This window comes from Gossypium arboreum, chromosome 3 (assembly GCF_025698485.1).
Source record: "Gossypium arboreum isolate Shixiya-1 chromosome 3, ASM2569848v2, whole genome shotgun sequence".
NCBI classification, from domain to species: domain Eukaryota; kingdom Viridiplantae; phylum Streptophyta; class Magnoliopsida; order Malvales; family Malvaceae; genus Gossypium; species Gossypium arboreum.
The window spans coordinates 69,884,143-69,901,616 of record NC_069072.1 but is presented as its reverse complement, the minus strand read 5'-3'; the positions used below and the strand labels follow the sequence as shown (position 1 = coordinate 69,901,616).

Here is a 17,474-nt window from a genome sequence, read left to right as displayed (position 1 = left end):
CATAGTTAGACTTGCTGTAGCTGCAAATACTTTTGAACTAAAACCTAACACTATTCAAATGATACAGCAATTTGTTCAGTTTGATGGTTTGCAGGATGAGGATCCCAACACTCGCTTAGCAAACTTTTTGGAACTATGCGATACATTTAAAATTAATGGTGTTTCTGATAATGCCATTCATCTTTGGTTATTCCCTTTTTCATTGAGGAACAAAGCTAAACAGTGGTTGAGCTTGTTACCACGAGGGTCAATTACTACTTGGGAGCAAATGACGAAAAAATTTCTATTAAAATATTTTTCGCCGACTAAAACGGCCAAATTACGTAATGATATCTCTTCGTTTGTGCAGATGGACTTAGAAACACTCAACGATGCATGGGAGAGATACAAGGACCTTTTGAGAAGGTGCCCTCACCATGGGTTACCCGCTTTGGCTTCAGGTTTAAACATTCCATAATAGCCTGAATCCTTCGACTCGACAAATGGTTGACGCAAGTACTGGCGGAACCATCAATAATAAAACACCTGAAGATGCTTATGAGTTTATAGAGGAGATGTCACTGAATAACTATCAGTGGCAAGTCATGAAGACTAAGCCAACTAAAACAGCAGGCGTTTATAACGCCGATTTAGTTACTATGCTGTCAAACCAGGTAGAACTTCTAAATAAAAAGATTGATGGTTTTCTTAGTTCTTCACAGGTTCACCTAGTAATGCAGTGCGAAGCAAGTGGAGGTGGAACAAGCCATTTGGAATACCAACCTTATGGCCACAACATGGATAACGAGCAGTTAAACTACATGAGTAATAATTCTCGATCTCAAAACAATCCATATAGTAACACTTACAATGCAGGTTACAGGAACCACAAAAATTTCTCGTGGAGCGGTTAAGGAAATCAAAGACCACAACATCCTCCGGGTTTTTAACAGCCACCCTTTCAACAGGAAATGAAACCGAACCTTGAAGAGATGCTCACAAAGTTTATCTTGGTGTCAAAAACCCATTTTCAGAACACTGAAACAGCACTTAAAAATCAACAAGCGTCAATCCAAGGGCTCAAAACTCAGATAGGCCAGCTTTCTAAACTAATCTCCGAACGACCACAAGGTAGCTTACCAAGTAATATTAAACCCAACCCAAGGGAACAGCTCAACGCGATTAATGTTCAAGATGAAGAAGGATTCGTTGAGCCTGAGCCAGAATCGAGGCAAAAAATTGTGGTAAGCAGAGGTCAATGTGAGGTAGGTCATAATAAAAACAAATTAGTGAATGTCGAATATAAACCTCGTGTGCCATACCCCAACGCGACAAGGAAAGACCGCTCAAATGAACAATTTGGTAAATTCCTTAAACTCTTAAAAAAGTTACATATTAACTTACCATTTATTGATGCTCTATCGCAGATGCCAAACGCTATGAAATTTTTAAAGGAGCTTTTAGCAAATAAGCAGAAGTTGGACGAGGCGTCGCATGTGGAGCTAAACGCAGTTTGCTCAGCTATTCTCCAAAATAAACTACCCAACAAACTAAAAGATCCAGGGAGTTTTACGATTCCTTGCTTAATTGGTAGTTTAGATGTTAATAATGTATTAGCTGATTTAGGGGCTAGTATTAACGTCATTCCCTACAAAATGTTTAAACAATTAGGTCTCAGGAAACCCAAATAGACTAGGATGAGCATTTAATTAGCAGACAAAACTATAAGATTTCCTAGGGGTATTATTGAAGATGTGCTAGTTAAAATCGATAAATTTATCTTTCCCGTTGACTTCATTGTTTTAGACATAGAGGAAGATAGCAACACTCCTTTGATTTTAGGAAGACCCTTCAAGCTCGCAATTCTAGCAACACATCGGAAATTAAAAGTGATCGTTTAACCCATTCTACTGAAATTGACAATATGGTACAACCTACTTTGCAGGAAATGAGTCTGAAGGAAGCACATGAGTCATTCTCAAGCAGTAGCAGAGGACCTATTCATGGAGATCGAAGGCTACAAATCGAGGAGCTAGATGAATGGCGGATGCATAAACCAAGAACACACGATAAACTAAACTACGCCAGAACGAGCTCAACACCTTCCCACATCAACTTAAGGTTAAAGATAAAGTCTTATTGAATGCCGCAGATCCTCACATTGTCACTACCACACCGAATGAAGAAACTCCTCTTACGCTACTTAGTATTTTCCCATTCGGTACAGTCGAGGTAAGTCATCCCAACTTTGGCACTTTTAAGGTAAACAACACCCGACTAAAACCTTATTTTGATGAGAATGATAGCAGGAATGAGGAGTATAAACTCCTCGAACCCCTATGACCATTCAATGAAGAGGTAAGTCGAGCTTAGACTATAAATAAGTGCTTCTCAGGAGACAACCCGAGCACTAACTGCATTAACTTCTTTAAATTTTAGTGTTTAACACCTAACTTATTAACGGAGCTCTTGAATACATGTTTACCACATAGACACGGCAAAGCACACGACCGTGCGATACGGCCGTGCGAAAATAGGGTAAAAGTTATCTTTCCCAACAGGGGATGCGATAAGTGGCCACGGGCGTGCGGCCTGATCGTGGTCAGATCTGCCAAATGAACACGGGCGTGCGACACGCCAGTGTCTAGCACCCGTCCGTGTCTAGCACCCGTGGACAACACTGTCAAAATAACATGGGCGTGGGCAGAGTTACACAACTATGGGAGAAGCGAACCACATCACACACGGTCGTGTAGCATGATCATGTAGCCACACGGCCTAGACACACGGGCGTGCCCAAAGGCAGTGTGACGACATCTCACTTCGCCACAAACACGGGAGGGACACGATCCACACAGGCATGTGAACTGGCCGTGCCACTTGAAAAATTAGTCTTTTATTTTTATTTCTGTAACACCCCTTACCCGTGTTTGACGCCGGAACAGGGTACGAGGCATTACCGGACTTAATCACTAATCATTGTATAAAAACCGATTCATAATTTCACTCTAATTTAAAACTTTTTCAAACACATTCAAGTTGTCCCTTAAAAAGAGCTTACAAGACCCATATCATGCTTTAATTCAACCACACACATAGGCAAGCATGCACATTCATAAATTGCATCATTTAATTAATAACATAATCAAGACTATCAATATTAAATGACTTTATACAATAGAGACCTTCAAATAACATAGATCGGTATTTTAAGCCAATTCCTAGCAACTTAATAACAATTAAACGAGTCTCCATACATGCCAAAGACTTAAAATACTTTAAAACCTTTATATATCGATCAATAGTTTGATAGTGTGATTTAACCTCCGGCGACCTCCAACTCGAGTTAACATTTGCGACACTATAGGAAAAAGGAAAGGAAGGGAGTAAGCATTATAGCTTAGTAAGTAAGTATGTAAATATTAATAGACAAAACATTATCATACTTTAAACAAAGTCACAATATGTTCCCGGAATATTACCATCACAAACACACATACTTTCACTATTACAATCATAAACAGGTTCAAAATAAGTTGTCTAGCAGAGTACCAGCAACTAAATTATTTATTTCTGGAGCTACAGAACTCCAAATTACAAATCGTTAATTTTAATTGAAACTAGATTTACATATATTCTTACCATAGAATTTTCAGAATTTTTTGTCTAGCCAATTAGTACAGTTTATTCATTGAAGTTACCCCTATTTCACTGCTCAACTGTTCTGACCACTCTTCACTACAAATGAATTTTCTCCTAGTACAGAATTCAAAGGATGTTATAATGTATTTTATTTGAAACTAGACTCATTAAGGATTTCAAGCATATAAATTTTATCCCATAATTATTTTTTTACAATTTTTAATGATTTTTCCAAGTCAGAACAGGGGATCACATAGTCATTCTGAACCAGTCTCTCAAAAACTTAAATATCTCATAATATAGAATTCTTTTGCTTGCTCTATTTCTTTTATATGAAAATAGACTCATTAAGCTCTAATTTGATATCTCATCCAGTCTCTGATTCAATTTCTACTATTTTTGGTAAATTTTTAGATTAACATCACTGCAACTATCCAGAACAGTTTTATTGTCAATTTTGATCTTTCACACTTCAATTGTATTCATCACTTTCCCATAACAATCTTTCCAATTTCCAATCACATATCGAGCATATTGCTCATAAGTTACACACATATATAATTACACTTATTATCACAAAGTCATACACAATTTCATTTAATCAATTTCCCAGTTGAACGCTTCGAAATAATAACAGATACGCGATAGTATCGCACACAGCCCACCTTTAAAATTGAAGCTCTCTTGTACACATAGTGGCCTTCACTTAGCACCACTCATGTGACATAGATCGATTGTACACATAATTTCGGCTCTCTTGTACACATGGTGAACCCTTAGTACCACCCATGTGACCTAGCCAGTTTATCTCGTAGCTCTCTTGTCTACATGGTGTCCTTCACTTGGAACCACGCATGCGACCTAGCTACATATATCCCGTAGCTCTCTTGTCTACATGGTGTACACATAGTATCACCTATGCGACCTAGCTACATCATAATGTCTCGTAGCTCTCTTGTACACATGATGTGCACTCAGCACCATACATGTGACCTAGTTACATACCATCTGTATCATCCAATCTTTCTGAAGGTTCAACCGAGATTTCTCTCTCTTTCTAATACTTGATTCCATACTTCCAATAGTCAATTATGATTCAAAAATCAGCTACAATACATAAAATATGCTGAAATACAAAAACATAATAAAGATAATGTATTATTTACATACAAACTTACATACTTTCTCATTTCCATGTCGAATTAATATTGAACATTTAAATCATCATAATTATACTTACTTTCAACACCTCGGCAATCATAATAAATATATCAATTTTACATTGAAACATGCATAAATTAATGCTTATTATACATATGAACTTACCTCAATACTAAAATGGCCATTTTACCAACTTTCCCGATTTTCGATTTTTCTCCCATTCTAGATTCAAATATCATTTTCCGGGATCTAAAACATCATATTTTACTTATTTAATTAATGTACTATTCAAAACAATCCTTAACTCAAACTTTGGAAAAATTACAATTTTGCTCCAAAACTTTTGCATATTTACACTTTTGCCCCTAGGCACGGGAATTAAACTTCATCCCTTTTTCTTATGTTTTATGACATGATGATCATTTTCACCTTCTATGGAAACATCAAATTCTCACTCTAACACATAGTTATGAACAATAACAACTTTTACCGATTAAGCCGTTTTACTCATTTTTGCTTAAAACCGCTTAGCAAAAGTTGTTTAACATAATTCAGCCTTCATATTCTACCATAAAACATCAAAATAAACACATTTCACCTATGGGTATTTTTCCAAATATGAACCCCAGGTTAAATTATTGCTAGAATAAACTTAATCCAGTTACCGGGATTCCAAAATCGTAAAGAACTTGAAAAATGGGGCTAGAACGGACTTACTATTGAGCTTGGAAAGCTTGAAAAACCTAGCCATGGCTTTCCCCATGCTAATTTCGGCCTCCATGAAAAAGATAAGTCAATTTTGACTTTATTTTCCCTTTTTATTTCTTTTAATTACCAAATGACTAAAATGCCCTTAAGGCCTTTCTTTAAAATTTTGTCCTATTCATGCCCATTTTTGTCCAAAAGAAATATAATTGTCTAATTGAAATTTAAGGACCTCCTCTTTAAACCACCATTTCAATCAAGTACTTATGAATTAGAACACATATTTTGCAACTTTTGCAATTTAGTCCTAAAAGTCCAATTAAGCACTTTATCAGCAAAATTACTTAACGGTATTTTTACACAATATTTTAATCAATAAATAAACCTTAAAACTTAATCAGAATAAATTTTTTGACTTCGAATTCGTGGTTCTAAAACCATTGTTCCGTTTAGGCCCTAAATTGGGCTGTTACATCAACTTCTGCAAATAAACCCTAATAGGCAAATTAAACACGCAATCTATAAAATTTCTTATCAATACTCTAACACATGCATCTAATCACTCGGTAAATCATAAAAATTAATCGAAATAAACTTTTCTATATTAGATTTGTGGTTTCGCAACTTCTATTCCATTTAGGCCCTATTTCGAGATGTTACAATTTCATTAATTTTTGAAGATTCTTTTGTTTTTAAACACGACTTATCTTTATGTTTAATACCAAATTATTCCCTCAATTCTCCTTTTGTTCTTTAGAATCATGTTTGTCCTCCAGCTTTATTTCCAACAACTCGCCCTCGCTAATCTAGGAATTTCATCCATTTTTAACTCAGGAAGTTTCACTTTTCTCCCTATCTTATGAACTTACACTTACATTTGTCAAAATATCTATCTTTGTACATTGAGGACAATGTACATCTTAAGTGTGGGGGGGTATTCATTTCCCTATCAGAAAAACCCCTGAATGACTGCCTTGTTCTCTTGAAAAGCTCTCATATCATATTTAGGATAAATTTTGATTGATTTATGATTTTGATTGATATATCCTGAATTAAAACATAGGAATTTATGCATTGATTGTTTAAACTTTAAGACATTAGGGAATCAAGCATGATAAGTTGACTTTTAAGAATTTAAAATTTTATGTTGTTTTCCCCAAAGTTTAGGTATTACTTTGAGTTGGAATTCACAAGTTTTAAAGATCAAAAAGCCATAATTTTTGAGAGATTTTTGAGCCTTTTGAGCATTTATTAATTCTTTCATGCTCACTTTTATTATTGCTTTGAGTGTGTCAGTATTGAACTGTTATTTTAGAACTTGCTTGATTATGCATGTTGTGATAGCCTTAAAACGACCCTAGTCGGAATGTGGTTTCGGGACCACAAAACCGAGGCATAAAAATAATTTAATATTCATTTTGATGCCTATAATATGTGTTAATTCGTGTGTGACATTTTTGATGTTTTGATTTAGAGTTATAAATGTGAATTTCACTAAAAGGACCTAGTAGTAAACTTTGAAAGTAGGATAGGAAATGTGTGATGACTAATTGAATCATGCATGCAAAACAATGGTTTTGCATGTCAAATACCCTTCTTTTTATAAGTGGTGACCGCCATGATGGTCACATATATATAATATGTATTAAATCTTAATTAAATGACTATTATTTTATGCAAAAGAAAGGAAATAAATAAAAGAAAGAAAAAGAAAAGGGTAATGAAAACAAAGCTTGTATCCTTGGTTCTAGCTTGGCGAAACTTAAAGGAAGAAAGGGATATAGCATTCGGTTGTCTTAAGCTCAAAACAATGTTAGTAATTCATGTTAGATTTTGGAATTTTAGCTTAATTTAAGTTAATTACTAAGTTCTTTAATTAGCCTATGTTAAAATTTTGGACTTGGGTGGTGAATGAAGCATTCGCCATGGTTGTTAGTGAAGAAATTTGATTACCTTCTTCATGTTTTAATGAGTAAATGTGATATAGGTGTTAAGTCGGAATGATGTTTAAGTACGAATGTGTTTGGATGGATGTGCTTATGAGTATGACTTGAGATAAAATGGTGGTAATGTTGTATACACTTGATAAGTATGTTAGATGGTTTGAGATTTGAACTAGTTATCAAGTTCTTTAGGTAGCCCATGCTAGGAATTTTGATTTTGGCATGACTAGGACTTTCGCCATAGTAGCTATTGAGGGTTTAGGTTTGTGATTCATGTTAAATTGGATGATAGGAAGAAAATCGGCTTGTGTATGTGTAGTTGCTTAATGTGAATTTAGGTAACATTTCTTGTAACATTGGCATTTTAAAAGTGATGGAATGGGGATTTAAGCTTGATAAGATTTTGTTAAGGATGAATGAAAAAAATGTGTATTCGGCTAGGGATGATATGATTGATTGGTGAAGTGGCTAATAGGATTTTAATGAAATTATGCCAAGGCCGAATGTATCATGAAGTAAATAAAATGCTAAATGCGCATTATGTGCTTACACGTATAATCGGCTAGGAGGTTTGATATGAAGCTTTGATAAGTTTGAGAGATGAATGACCGAATGAGCAATAGGTTATGTATGGATGAATTTTATGCATATGTTTGTGTGTAGCTTTAGTAATTTAATGGCATTCGACATTGTTTAATTAAAATTTGAAATGAATGCTTGAAGATTAAATAGGTCGCTCTAATGACCAAATATGCTAAAAGCTAAAATATGGACAAATGATACTGAATAAATTGGTTTTGAATTGTATATGGTAGCCGTATGTATGTGTTTGATTGAGAAGTAAATTTGTTTGAATTAGCTCAAGAGCTTAGAGGACCAAAGTTGGATAAAGGGAAGGAAAAAGTGATCGAATAGCCGTCGAAATCGCTCGACAACATCCGAGGTAAGTCTTGAGTAATGACCCTACTTGAATTATATTGAAATGATTTGTCATATTATGGCGGATAGCCGAATGTGCGTAGGGACTACGTTATAAAGTCAATTGAAATCATGCTTTTGTGTGTGGCTATTGAGCCGAAATTGGAAAGGTTTGATAAATGTTTTGTGTTGAGCCTTAGTAACGAAAATGAAATATGGATGTGTCATGATTATTGATATATGTGTGCATGAGCATTTGTGCGAGTTGTTATATCCGGGCTAAGACCCGAAGGCATTCGTGTGAGTTGTTATATCCGGGCTAAGACCAAGGGCATTTGTGCGAAGTTGCTATACCCGGTTAAGACCAAGGCAATTGTGCTTGTGGTTATATCCGCTAAATTCAAGAAACTTGGTTTGAAGGTGAGCATTTTGTGCTGTAATAAATTCAATTAATACTCGAAAAACCCAAACGATAAGGTATGTTTGCATGTGCATCGGAAAAGTTGATTCGTTTGAAATAGTATTCGCTCAATCGACTAACGAACTTTCGGCTCTTAGATAGGTTGATACCTTGTGTGTGTATATGTTGATGAAGTGTGAAGTAAGTATGATTATGAGAATGTGTATTAATAAAGTGATTCATTTAGCTATGTGAACGTAATACTTTAGTCAAAGCCGATTTCATTACTTGAAACTTACTAAGCATTAAAATGCTTACCCGTTGCTTTGGCTCTTTGTTTTCTAGATTTTGTTCGTTAGCTATCGGATTCGGGATCATCGAAGTCAAGTCATCCACACTATCAAAGCCCTTTTGGTACTCTTTTAGTTGAACTCTGGATATGGCATGTATAGGACTACCCTTTGTTGTTTTTCAAGTACTTTTTGTGATGTATGTGTACAACCATGCGAAAATGGCTCGTAGAAGTGGAGTATGGCATTAGACCATTTGTGTTTATGTATATATATATGGTTTCATGATGTGACTATGGACTGGAATAGAAGTGTTGGGCAAATGATCAGCCATTGGAATGGCTAAATATGATCATATGTGGACCTATGTATGACAAAACTCTAGTTGGTCCATGGAAACCACGAAATAGGTAAAGTTTACCTTGAAAATAGATACTGACAGCAGCAGTGGTGTGGATTTAAAAAATCACTAAAATTTTTAGGAATGGAATTAAATAGTGAATAAATTACGTAATCAAACCTTGATGAATCTATTTTCATATGAAAGTAACAAAACAATCATATGAACAGTATATTAAGAGATATTAAAGTTCTCGTGAAATAGGGCCAGAATGGTTTCTGGATCCCCTGTTTCGAATTTGAAAATTTACCATAAATTATCCAGATACAATTAGAAGTCATGCCTTATATTTATAGATTCCCCTTTGAGTCTAGTTTCATTAGAAACAAACGGCATGAGTATTGAAGCTCTGTACAGGGAGATATCCAAGTTGTAATACATGAAGTTCAGAGTAGTCGAACCCAGAATCAGGGGGGACTTTAACTAATAAACTGTACCAATTGGCCTGACCAAAAATTCTAGAAATAAATCCACAGATGGATATATGAGTCTAATTTCAGGGAAAATTTACGGAATCAGTTTTTGAGTTTTGGAACTCAAGATATGATTTTTAAGGAGACAGTGACGCAGTTAGCCAGCCTGTCTGGAATTTTTTTTTTAAAATGGACTGTGAAAACAAAGTAATTAAGTCTGTTAGCACCTTGCGTTCGACTCCGGCAACGGTATTGGGTACGGGGTGTTACACATGTCAAGACCACACTATTTGATTTGATATGTCAAAATGATTAAGGCACTCAGGATTAACCCACTCATGCCATGAAAAGCTTGCCTCCACGATTAACCCCTAGTAAACCCCCTTGAGCCTAACAAGCCATTTCTTGTATTACCCTTAATATTAACCCTTAACCCATTATTATTGAAATCCCTTAAATTAATTTATCCCTATTTTTGTTGAGATTTGAATTGAAATAATTGCTCAGCTATGTCTTGTTCTTAATAGTTAGTTTATGTTATTTAACTTGTTCTTAAAAAAAAGAAAAAAAAAACAAAACTGTGTATACACATTAGTAGTAATTTTTTTGTTTTTGAGCTTAAGTATTTAAATTCCATATTCTTAGAAGAAGCTCTGTTGTATGCAAGTGATGATTAAATCTTTTTCTGGTTAAGTGATTTTTTAGCTCAATCTCGATTCTAACCGTCTCTTTCAACCTGTGACCACACCCCTAACCAAAGCCATGTTACAACCCTCTAAAGACTTTTTGATTGATGTATCATCTCAATTTATAGTGGTGGAGATTTGATTTTCATGCAAGCCTATGGTAATGACTTTTCATTATTGACTATTGAGTGCTTCATTTGTTAGCCTTAAACACCTCGAGTGATTTGAGTGAATCTTTAGTGAGGATGTGAAACTCTGTGACATTTTGAATCCAAGGTAATTACTTAGATGAAGGGAGACACCTATATTTTCATGATAAAGTGCTTAACTTGGAATGATTGAAACTTTGATATTCTTTCAGTTGAATTTTCAATGTATGATTACCTATGGATTATTTTGAGATATTATCGATATGAATTATAAGTTGAGAAGGATTTATTTTGATTATGAATTGAGAATTTTGCTTGAGGACAAGCAAATACTTAAGTGTGGGGGTATTTGATAAATCGTAATTTATACATATTTTTACTCCATGCTTAACACATTTTATGGATGATTTTCCTTTAGAATTGGTGAATTCGATGCTCCTAATGCCTTAATTTCATGTTTTATACTTAGGAAAGCATAGGAGAGTGAAAGGAACGAGAAACGGGCCAAAAACAGAGAAACTGGGCCAAAGTACAAACTCAACACGGCCTGGACCTCCTCACACTGGTAGACCACACAGCCGTGTCAATTTGGAAAAATCGAAGCACGAATCACACGAGTGGATCGCACGATCGTGCCTATTTAACAGGCTCGAGTACAGCCTGAAGTAATCGCATACGGGCGTGTCACACAGGGCTGTCTCTACCGAGCACAAGTTGAGTCCAATTCGAAAAAGGCTAATTTCGAAGGTTCTTAGGCATTCCAAAGCCTATAAATACACCCTAAATGAGGAAGAAAAGGGAGGCACAGAGAGGGAGGAAGCAATTACTCGAAGAAAGCCGATTGTTCCATCTCAGAAGCCGGATTCATCATCAAGACTGAAGATCTCCCCTCAATTTCCCTTCAGGAGTTTTATGTTTTCTTTATGTTTTGTACTCATTATTCTTATGAGATGTTTTCCTTTTTAGTTATGAACTAAATCCCCTAAATATCTAAGGGGGATAAAACCTAAGACGAATCTTGTAATTAATTTCTGAATTGTATGATAAATATTTAACTTGTTCTTAATTATGTGTTCTTAATTCTTGTTTTGATATCCCAAGATACTGATTCAAGATAAGCTCTTATTCGGAGGAGGAATAGACCCTGTCTAAGAGTACATTTGTCATAATTAAGTGGAGTTGATTGCGCGTCTAGAGATAGGGTGACAAGATTTTGCCGGATTAGGGTGAAACCTAATAAGAGGATCCATAGATCGAGTTAATGCAACCCTAGGGTGTTAATTAGAGAAAAGTCTCAATTATTCAATCTAGGGATTAGACGTTATTAGTCTTGAATAGGGATAATAACATAACTTAGGGATCTCTACGGAACAAGTTAAATGAATAAATCGTCCGATTCGGAGTCAGAATAACAAGTGAAGTCTAGGTGGATTTTTCCTTAGGCATTGTCTTAATTCAATCATTTTCCAAAAAGTAATCCCCCAATTCTACTTTCTGTGAATTCTTAGTTTAGATAATTAGTTAGTTAAAACAAAACCCCTTTTTATTTTTAGGCTAGATAATAGAAAGACAGTCATTAGTAGTACTTTTAGTTCCTTTGGGTTCGACAATCTGGTCTTGCTAGAACTATACTACTGTTCGATAGGTACACTTGCCTACATCGTGATAATAGTTAGTTTCAAGAACGATTCATTATAAATATTTAAAACCTGTCACACGAAAATTGCGATCATGAAGTTAGTGACTAAATTGAATAAGTTGCAAAATATGAGTTCTAGAAGCTTTTAGCCTGAAATTGCTATGGATTATAAATTAGAAGGTTCTAAATAGAATTTGACCAATTTCTATAATTTTGGACAAAAATGGACATGCATGGGCAAAAATTTAAAGTTTAGTAAAAAGGGCATTTTGGTCATTTGTTAATAAAAGAATAAAAAAGGGAAAATAAGTAAAAATTTGCTCATCTTCTCCAAGTGCTAGCTGAGTTTTGCAAGGGTTCCATAGTTAGGGTTTTCCAACTTTTCAAACTCAATAGTAAGCGCATCTTAGCCCCGTTTTTAAAGTTCTTTGTATTTTTGAAGTTGTTATCAACCGATCTAGCCATTTCTACCATTTATTTGAGCTAGCGTTCATGTTCAGAATTTGACCCATGTGTGTCATGCTTGTATTTTGATGTTTAATGAAAGAATATGCAAGTTTGATATAAGTGTAACATCTTTTACTAAGCGATTTTTAGTGAAAACACCTGAAAAGGGCTTATTTGTAAAAGATGTAGAAATGGGTAGTAAAAATGTGATTTAATGAGAATGTGGGCTGATATGAGTTAGAATATCAATTGGTTAGGCTTGGATAATCAAGAAAATGCATGCATTTCATTTTACGAGCCTAGGGACTAAAGTGTAAATAAGTGAAAAGTTAGGGGTAAAAAGGCAATTTTACCAAAGTATGAATTATGGGTCAATTCAAAAAATGTGTATATTGAACAAGCTAAATTTGGCATTATAGATCAAGAAAAATGTAATTCGGGTATTGATCGGGGGAAAAACAAGGTTTATGAGGATTAGGCTCGTTTCTATCATTTTGTACCGGGGTAAGTTCATAGCAAATTATGCAATATGTTCCATATTTTAAATGCTTTAATATTGCATGTATGGTAAGTACATATATAATTAATGTGATGTTGTATCATGTGTTTAATGCTTAAATTTTATTATGAATTATGCTTTGATTATTCCATGAGTATGCAATTGGTACTATGGATATTGAAATCAACATTACGAGAAAGTTCGACAGAAATATGGTATTGAACAATCCCGTTTGAACCTTAGGAATAGTTTAGGATACAAATGACAAGTCACTAGGGACTATGCGATCTGAGCTCATGAGTTATGTGGTCTGAGCTCATGATATATGTGACACATGTTATGGGGTTCCGGGTGCTGGTCTTGTATGTTCTACCAGTGGCTGGGTAGTTCGGTATATGTTGCGGATACCTGACAGCTTGTGTGAGCAGCCCGTGTAGCTACATCCTGACTGATAGCTTGAGTGAGCAGACCCGTGAGTAGCTCAAAAGCGAGCAACATGTGATATGTGATATGAGGTAGCGTTGGATACATATGAGAAACTTAGGTGTGAGATTTCGATGTATCCGATGGTATTCCAAGTGTTCAATGGGTAGTCCAAAGAGAAGTTCAATGGGTAATCTTAATGAATACGTCAAAGATGAGAATGAAAGTTATTATGTGCAAGTGGGCACATGTATGTACATCGAACTTACGAGAATACCATGGGATATGATGAACTTGTGGTAAGAGTATATATATATATATATATATATATATATGAAGAATAAATTTAAGTGATTTGATAATAAAATGCAAGATTATGTTCATTATATTAAATGTATGATTAATGCTTGTTTAAATTGCATTTTATTTGCATGTGAGCTTACTAAGCTTTAAAGCTTACCCCCCTTTCCTTTCCCTTTTCTTATAGTGTCGCCAAGCTAGCTCGGGGATCGGAGGACGTCGAAGTTTTCGATCACACTATTAATTGGAAAATTGGGTATAGTTAGTTTCAACATTTCGAGTATGGCATGTATAGGGACTTGGTCTTTTTGTTATATGTTATATTAGTTTAGCCAAATGTTTTGGCTTATGGTAATATTTGATTAATTTTGTATATGACCATGTGGTATGGTTAATATTGATTATTTGGGTTGTAACCCTAATTAATTATGCATGCATGCAATGTGTTGCTTGATGTGGTTGCTTGTGGATGATATGTGAGATGAATGGCATATATGCTTAATGAATGAATTGTGGCTAATAAGTATGACCAAAGCTATAGTATAATTGAGTAAATTGAAAATAGGTTTACCATGATGAATAAATATGAAATTGGTGTGGAATGCTATATGAAAGTATGATAGTTTGAGCATGCGATATGTTAACATTACAAAGTCATGGATTAATCATGTTTATGAGTGTTTGAGTGACTAAATATACTATGTTGCATGCCATCAAAAATGTATGAGTGAGTGAGCATTTAAGGGTGACAAATGGCTTGGAAAATAGCTTCAAAGTTGTTCACACGGGTAGACTGTAACATCCCAAAATAGGGCTTAGTCGGAACAGTGGTTTCGGAACCATAAATTCGAGGTCGAGAAATTATTTTAATATTATTTCCTGTGTTATAGCATGATTATATGAGTGCATGAAAATTTTGGTGAATTAATTTTAGCGTTTGTGAGCTTAATTGCGAAAAAGGACTAAATCGCATAAAGGGCAAATGTTTTGTTTTACTTCCCAAATAAGTTAAATAGCTAGAGAAACAAAACTGGAGGTCTTTAAACTAAAAATAGGCCATTTGGGGAGTGATGGCTAGCCATAGGGGAAAAGAAAGTTGAAAAGTCAAATTTGGTGGACATTAGATGACTTTTTTTAGTAATAAAATAAAATAAAGAAAAAGTTGTCATCTTTTTCAATTCTTCTTCTTCTTCCACAGAAAATGGTAGCAAACATGGGGGTTTTGAGAGCTTAAATTTTCAGTCACTTAGTTCCCTTGCAAATCAATAAAACTGATATTCGGGCTTAAATCGAAAAGTACGAGGTTATAGACTAAAATGGAGTAATTAGCTGAAATTGCATTCGAGGTAAGCCCGTGTGACTAAATAAACATGTTATCCATGTTATTGTTAATATACTTGAAATATATTTTGCTATGATTGTGTTGAATTATATGTTGATGGAGTTATGTATTAGAAAGTGATGCCAAATGTTAATAACATTTTTGTGATGATTGAATACATTGGAAATTTGATGGGACATTCTATTGAAACGAGTAAGTTGTATGTAAATAATGCAACTTAGTTGTATTTCTGCATTGAGTATTTGATTATGTATATAATGCTTGAATGTACCTATGAGTAATATACAGTGAGATTTAATGTGGTAAAAACTCTCGGTTGAACCTTAGGAATAGATCGGATATCCATGCCATGACATTTGGGTGTTATGGATATGTGCTAGTGTAAGACATGTCTGGGTCATGCATCAGCCACATTATGAGAGCCAGTGTAAGACCATGTTTGGGACATGGCATCGGCATTAAGACGAGAGCTAGTGTAAGACATGTATGGGACATGCATCGGCCTCGAGATATGCAAGCTAGTGTAAGACCTATCTGGGACATGGCATCGGCTTAACATGTGTCAGTGTAAGACTTGTCTGGGGCATGACATCGACACCGATAGATGAGAGCCAGTGTAAGACCTGTTTGGGACATGCCATCGGCCTCGATATATGAAAGTCAGTGTAAGACCTGTCTGGGACATGGCATCGACTTAGATGTGTGAGCCAATGTAAGACCATGTTTGGAACATGGCATTGGCATCGTACCCTATGTTTGAGGCTTAGTGATTATCCTATAGTATTCCAAATAGTTCAAGGGAAATTTACGGTTTAAGTTGAAATGATAGAGCTTATGCTATGTTATGAGTGGTACAGGTACTTACATGGAATTGATGAGATGTGAACTCAATTCATGTTGTATGATTAGTAAGGAATGAATATGAGCATGTTGAGTAACACAGGTATGTATGCCAAGCTCATGAGAAATAATTTCAATTTATGATGCACATTTGATGAAGATGTACATGGGTAATTCATGCCTATGAGAATGATTTTGTGGTGACCTTGTGATTATAGGTTTATGCTTATGATGTATGAATATGTATTTTTACCAATGTGGCAAAAATGAATTAATAAGGTGTGATAAACTTAGCATCATTAATTTACACTAAAATAGTTTTGGACAGCAGCAGCAGTCCGGCTACGAAAATCCACCATAAATTATGGAAATTGAGTTAGAGGCTGAATAACATATGAAATTAAACCTTAATAAGTCTAGTTTCACATAGAGGAAACGGTGCATGCAAGAGAATTTCATATTATGAGGTATTTGAAATTTTTGTAAGACAAAATCAGAATGATTTCGAAATCCCCTATTCCGATTTGGGAAAATCATTAAAATTATACAAAAATAGTTATGGATTATAATTTATTTTCATAGAAACCTTAATGAGTCTATTTGTAAAATAAATAAACAAAAACATCATCCAAATCCCGTATGGGGAGATAATTAATTTTTAGTGAAAAGGGGTCAGAACTATCAGATAGCAAAACAGGGGTGACTTTAAAGAATAAACTGTACTTATTGGCTATATAAAAAATTCTGAAAATTTTATGGTAAGAATATATGTGAGTTTAGTTTCAAGAAAAATTAGCGGAACTTAATTTGGAGTTCCGTAGCTCCAGATATAAATGATTTAATGACTGTGACTCAAGAAAATAGCTTGACTTAAACATAAATAAAAGTACAAATATGGTTGTATTACCTTGAGAAGCAAGTTGATAAATTACTTATTATTTTCATACGGTCTTACTAAGCTATAAAGCTTACTCCCTTCCTTTACTTTTCTTTAGTATTTTTAGGTTAGCTCGGAACTGGAGATCGTCGGAGGCAGCATCACCCTATTAAGCCATCACCTTTGGAATATTGATATTTGTTAAGCATGTTTATGTGAGTGGCATGTATAGGGACTAGGTTTTTATGATATGTGTTATTATGATTAGTCTAATGTATTGGTCTATATTGAGTTATTGGTATATGGCCAAGTGGTGTGTCGCATATTGATTATGGTTTGTGAACCTATCTATCTATGCTATGTTCTAATGCTTGTGATGAAATGATGTGATTATGCTTGTTGGCCTTATATGGTTGGTGTT

The 17,474-nt window shown here is 34.8% G+C and overlaps 1 non-coding gene across 1 annotated transcript; it reads right to left on the bottom strand.

Annotated features, from left to right (window-relative positions):
* Window positions 1-316: 316 nt before the first annotated feature.
* LOC128290763 (small nucleolar RNA R71) lies at window positions 317-423 on the bottom strand. The gene has a single exon (XR_008280550.1). It is a non-coding gene; the product is annotated as a small nucleolar RNA R71 (small nucleolar RNA).
* Window positions 424-17,474: the final 17,051 nt, after the last annotated feature.